The 6,000-nt window shown below is 39.5% G+C and overlaps 1 long non-coding RNA gene across 1 annotated transcript in view; it reads left to right on the plus strand.

Annotated features, from left to right (window-relative positions):
• The window catches only part of LOC111940876 (uncharacterized), a 30,229-nt gene extending 24,452 nt beyond the window's left edge, over positions 1–5,777 (plus strand). Inside the window, exons 3-4 of the long non-coding RNA XR_002869748.2 lie at positions 2,309–2,391; positions 5,392–5,777. This is a non-coding gene — a long non-coding RNA (uncharacterized LOC111940876). The remainder of the gene's footprint in view (positions 1–2,308; positions 2,392–5,391) is intronic.
• Positions 5,778–6,000: the final 223 nt, after the last annotated feature.

The following is a 6,000-nucleotide window of genomic DNA, read 5'->3' on the forward strand; positions in this document are numbered from 1 at the left end:
TTCTCAACCCTGTCAGCCTGCTTTTACCCGATTTTAGAAAACTATTCCAATAATTCTTCCTCAAAAATCCACTTTCTCTGTAAGAAAACATTCATAATTGTTTCAGCTGTGAAGGGATCTTATGGTTTGAAGTATATCACTCTGGAAATAAGGCCAGTCATTTAATTTGACCTTTACGGTATTTGAATGGTTTCCAGATGACTTCTAGACAAAAACAGTGCCTCTTTGGAAGTAACTCTTGCCTGATAAAGAGAATCAAGTTATTAAAAATGAAAAAAAAGTCTCCAAGTGCATAAATATTATCATGCAGGTCAGTAGTATTCCAGTATGAGCCAATGTCCCTTATCTTACATTAATGTTGATAGTGCTGCCATCTGTTCCACTTAAAAGCTTTCAAGCCGAAAGAGAAGTAGTATTTTATTAGCAAATGCTTTCTGCTAGTGTACTATCTTCACCTCTGCTTGTGAGTCCTGTAAAAATAATCACCTTTGATACCCTTTATCTTGCAAATGTGTTTGGTGGTGCTAAAGAAACAGTGATTCCTGTGGAATCTGCTCTCTTCCCTGCCAGAGTACCTCTCACTGTGAGGGGGAAGAGAAGGAAAACACCCACTCCTTTCTGTGCCATTGGGAGAAAGATGTGGTGAGAAACAGAAGTGTGGTTGTGGGAGCTGTGAGGTTGGACTCTGTCAGCTGTGAAGTCTTGCACAACCACCACAGTTCTTGTAAGAGTGAGGATACTGTGATCTCCTATCAACAATGATTTAATACTTCTGTGCATGCAAGATGTTGTTTGCAGCTCTGTAGAGCATTAACTACAAAACCTACTCCTACTCAGTGCACAAAACCCTGCTGCCTAGAGGCAGATGAAACTTTGGACATGAGCCATCACATATGAGGTCCTGAAGACAGATCTTGAGTTTGTAAATGACCAGATACAGTTTCAGACCATGAGTTCCCCTGAGCAACCAGCAATCCAAAAGCAAGATCCTTGAGTGGTCTATGTTCCTCTCCATAGCTCCTGATCAGTGTTATGGTTATTCATAATTTTAGGAATTAGTAACATTACAGATGAGCTTTGCTGTTAGTGACAGTAGGTACCTGAACCCTGAGCCTTGCAGTGCCAAGGTTTAATTCTTCACTCCAAAACCCACTGTTAAGTCACTGTTTCTGTGCCTTGGGTGGTAAGTTATGCAGGAGTTTTCCTGATTCTCAAGAATTTAACAAGGATATTGCCCTGGAGTCAGTGAGAAAGTCAGCTGTTTGAGATGCTGAACAGAAATGTGGCTTGCTGCAGTTCACATGTGTCCTGGGGTGTGCAAAAATGGTTGCTGTATCTTTGAGGTGGGTCCAGGGGAGAAGGGAATCTTGGGCTCATTGATGGCTTTTCCAAAGCCTGGCTCCCCAGGTGTCTGGGGTGCAGTGTGCTCTGGGTTTTGCTTGCTTAGCTTGGTTTTGTTAAGCCAGGTGAGAAGTTTTTCCTTTCCCTGGCCTTGGAGAAGCTGCAGCAGCAAGCCTTTGGCAATTTTTCAGGGTGAACTGGACAGCTTGTTTAGTCTGAGACCAGAGAGAGGAAATGGGACTCAGGGGAGAGGGGTCAGTCAGGACCGGCAGCAGAGAGGGGCTGCTCCACCTCGGTCCCAAACCTTGGGAAAGCTGAGCCCGGGACAGAAAGCACACAGAGCCCACCTGCTTCATCTGCTGCTGGAGAGGAGCTCAGTGACAGAGCTTTTCATCTCTGCCTGAACTGCTGTGTGAAGGTCCTGTTTGTTTTCCTGAGACAGAAGTCCTCACTGTCTTTCATGGCATGGCATGAGCCGGTATTTTTTTCCTGGCATTTTGGGTTTTTGTTCCACTTTGTGCATAGGGGTAAGGTCTGACAGTTTAATATCTAGCTTTTTTTTTTTTTGCCATGCCTTGTGGGCATTCTTGTTAATGAACTGTTTTTTGTTTTTTGTTTTTCACTTACTTGCACTAGTATTCATTTCGTACCGGTAGAAAGGGACTGTGGGAACCTTTTAGAGGAGACAACTCATTCCAGAGTGTTTTCTCTTAAATTTGAGTCTAAACTGAGACACTGAGATAAATACTCTTCAACTCCAAATGCTGCTATGGGAAAAGGCAGTATGCCATTTATTGCTTGCCCAATTAGCATTTTCACAGTCAAATAATCCAAATTATTTAATGCAAAAAAAGCCTTATTAATAATGCAAAGTCATTTCATGTACAAAATCACCTTCCTAGCACTGACCCCTTGTCTGTGGTGGTGTCCTAAATCTCATGTCTCATTCCACGGCTTCTTCCCTCAGCTTTCTCCCTACTCCCTGCCTGCAAGGAAGGAGTGAAAGCAGTCCAGACACCCCTGGGACATCTTCTCCCAGCAGTGACAAGTGTAAGACACTTCCTGGGTGACAATAGAATATTCTTAATTTAAAAATATGAAGGGCAGTTACACTGAGTATGACTATTCTGTACTGACAAACTGAAAAAAACCTGATGGAAACAGTTTTTTAAAATAATATAGTCTGTTGAATTAATTGACTTCCTTCTAATTCCATTTTTGGGAAAATGAACATTACACATATTTTCATAATGTATTTCATAAAGGATGAGTGATTTATGAAAGACCTGCCTGTGATGAAGAATTAAAAACATGCAGCCAAAGATTCAGATCTTAATTGTATTCTTTGTGTTTCCTAGTAATTTGATAATAAATCTTTCATCTTTTAGTGGTATAGGCTAATGCTAACAGAAAAATCATTTGGTTCTCAATAAAGAGGTCAGCTACTCTTCTGTTTCATTTCACCACATCCTGCCATACACAAAATAGATAGCAAATATTTCTCACTTTTCTGCAGGTCTTCAGAAGCAATCTCTCTAATTCCAATATTCAAATCTGAAAAGGGGCATTACTTATGCTTGAAAAGAACTCACCAAATAAACAATTCCTCCAGTTTTAAAGATTCACCAGCTATATGATAATTTGGTCTGAGAAATACTAATTTCTCTTCTGTATTGTAAGCCTTATTTTATCTTTGCAAGCCATTCCTGTGGACTTGCCTGTGAGACACCTGTTAAAGTCAGCTCAGCCCAGGGCCTGTGGCCTTGCAGTAGCAGGTACAAAATCATATTTATTGGGTAACAAACTGCATTCATCTTTGTGACATCAGTGGGGTGCAGCCTGAGAAGTGCAGCCTTCTCAAGACAAGGGAATGCAGCTCTAGGAAAGCCAAGGGGCACCAGGAGAGACTCTGTGCCACAGTGCTGAACTGAGGCATTGCAGAGAGATTGCTGTAGAAGTGTCCTTACAAGCAAAATTTAAAATATTTCTCCTCCTGTCACGAGGTTCCTGATAACTATACTCTTAGATATGCCTGCCACTCAGCATCCCATTACTTTTCCTTAACAAAACAAAAAAATCCCCATTGATACAAACACTGGCTCCATCCAAGGGAAATAGTAGCAAACCATTCTTTGAATTAAAACTCTCTCCTTTTGTTTAAATCTTTGAGCTGCTTTGCTTAGTCTAGGACAATTAATTAGCTATTTACATACCATTGATTTTCTTCTAAAGATAAAGTCATCAGACCTTTGGATCACAGCCAGTTTTTCCAAACCTAGATTAATAGAAACCACTGCATAATTTTTAATGGTAGCTAGATTCCAACTCTGAGATTTTCTTCAGTTGTTGGATTGTCAGAATAAATGCTGAACAAACACTCATGTCTTGTATCATTATATTTATTGTTCAGAATTGCTGGTCGATATTTGCTTGCACATTAACTAATAGCACTGACTATTTCACTGCCCATACAATATTATGGTTAATAGCAATTGTGATGCCTCACACCACAATAAAATTGGCTTCCAAAAAATCAATAGATTCCTTGTTTTGTATCAGGGAAGAGAGACAAACAATAAATCATGAGTTTTGAGTTGATCATTTAGACTGACAACACGGTATTCAGTATTTCTTTGAATGATAGTTATGATTCCCTGTAGAGTCAAATTCTAATCTGAAATGCACCTCTGAGTGCCTTTGCTGTTTCTGTTTGGGAACAAGTCACTGTGATAGAGTCTCAACAGATTTTCTGAAGCTAAGTACATAATACAAGTTTGGAGATCACACCACAAGTTTTGCCTGTCTGATGTAATTTGTAGATTGTTCAAGTCAGAGCAACATGAATTTGACTCATGGTACAACATGAATAGTATATCTTACTCTGGTTTGAGACAAATAGAATATACATATATAAAAATTGAAAAGGGATTTACCTAAATGAACATCCCTGAGTTTCAAATATAAGAGTTCTGAGGTTGTCTCACAGAAAGGACACTCACAAAGGAAAAAAAGACATCCACCAGCACAAATAACCAAGCAGGCATGGCATTCAGGCTGTGACAGTCATCTAACATAAACACAGCAAAATGGGGTGGCTTTTTCGAGGCTGCTTAGAGTGAAGAATATTGCTGCTTTTAGGGGGGGAGTTCTCCCAGTTTTATCATAATGATCTGATACAATTTTTTTTTGATAATTCATACCCATTTTTTTTCAGTGCAGATGTATTAAGGATCTAGTATCAACGATGTTTTACCGTGACAAATTATCTTCATTCATACTCATGGCAGAATAATCCCTTTTCTTTTTCTATCTGAACAAATAATGGCTCACTGTAAGACTAAAGCATCAGTTACGTTGTGCAAAGGTTTAATACATCAAAAATTCAGCATGGATAATTGCAGAATACTCATGATTAGTAGCCCACTCAGAACCTCCTTACCAAGGACAGTGTCTCTCCTGCCTATGTGTGTTTATGTCTGCATTGGTGCTTTGCTTTAAACTCTCTCTCTTTATTCTGGAAACATCTGTTCCAGAATAATGTGATGGAGTTTTGTTCCAGCAAATAATTTTTTTTTTTTTAAATTGTGCAATTTGCATATAATTTTTTCCTATCTGGCCCTAAAATATTTGAAGGAACATCATAGATAATGTGTGATGAACTGACCACAGCCTCTATTCCCCATCCCCCTGTGCTGTGTAGGGGGAAGAGGTGGAGAATCAGGAAAAAGTTAAGCCTGGGAAGGGTGGAGGGCTGCTTGGAAGAGATTTTTAAGTGTTGAATTTACTCCTTATCGTCCTATTATGATTTGATTGATAAAAAATGAATATATTTTCCCCAACTTAAGTCTGTTTTGCTCTGTTGGTAGCTGGTGAGTGACACTCCCTCTCCTTAGTTTGACCCATGAGTCTTTTGCTGTATTTTTGCTCCTCTGTCCAGCTGAAAAGGGGAGGGACAGAGTGGCTTTGGTGGGCACCAGATGTCCAGCTGGGGTCAAATCCCCACAACTAGTTGAGTTATTCAACACTCTTATTTCTTCATTTTTCTTTCAGAGAGAAGACCATGGGCATCTTGGGGTATCAAAGTAATTTAAGAGAAATTACAGACACAATAACATTGTAAAGGCATAATTAAAGCACTAACAAAATTGAACAATGTGTGTCAAAGAACTCTAATGCTTTTATTTTAAATGTCAACATGTTACTGGTGAAAACAAGCATAATGGCAGGATGCAGATGAGGAGGAGGAATTGAATGACAGAGGTAATTTTGATGGAGAAATGTTAAAATATGAGAATCAGGACAATGGATAAATGAGGTGTTAAAGTAGTGTTTTTGTGAGTGTCTCACATGAATTGGAGATTTATATGCAGAGAGAACGAGACAAAAAGCGGACACATGGATGTGGAGATAACACAAGGGAAGAAGTAGGAATTATGTAGGAGAATGAAGTGTTAGGATACTGAGAAAGGGTAAATAATCTGACAAATGGAATGAAGAGAGACACAGCAGGTCCCTTTTCTGCCTGTAGATTTCCTGACAAGTACAGCACTGTGTGCCTGCACATTGGTCCCAGCTGTGTGGCAATTGTTGATGCTGTTGTTGAAGGCAATGGATTACATTAACTTGAGGATAGCAAGAAAACAGATTCTCATCACTGGT

The sequence above is a fragment of the Cyanistes caeruleus genome, chromosome 3 (genome assembly GCF_971803275.1).
Source record: "Cyanistes caeruleus chromosome 3, bCyaCae1.hap1.1, whole genome shotgun sequence".
NCBI lineage: Eukaryota > Metazoa > Chordata > Aves > Passeriformes > Paridae > Cyanistes > Cyanistes caeruleus.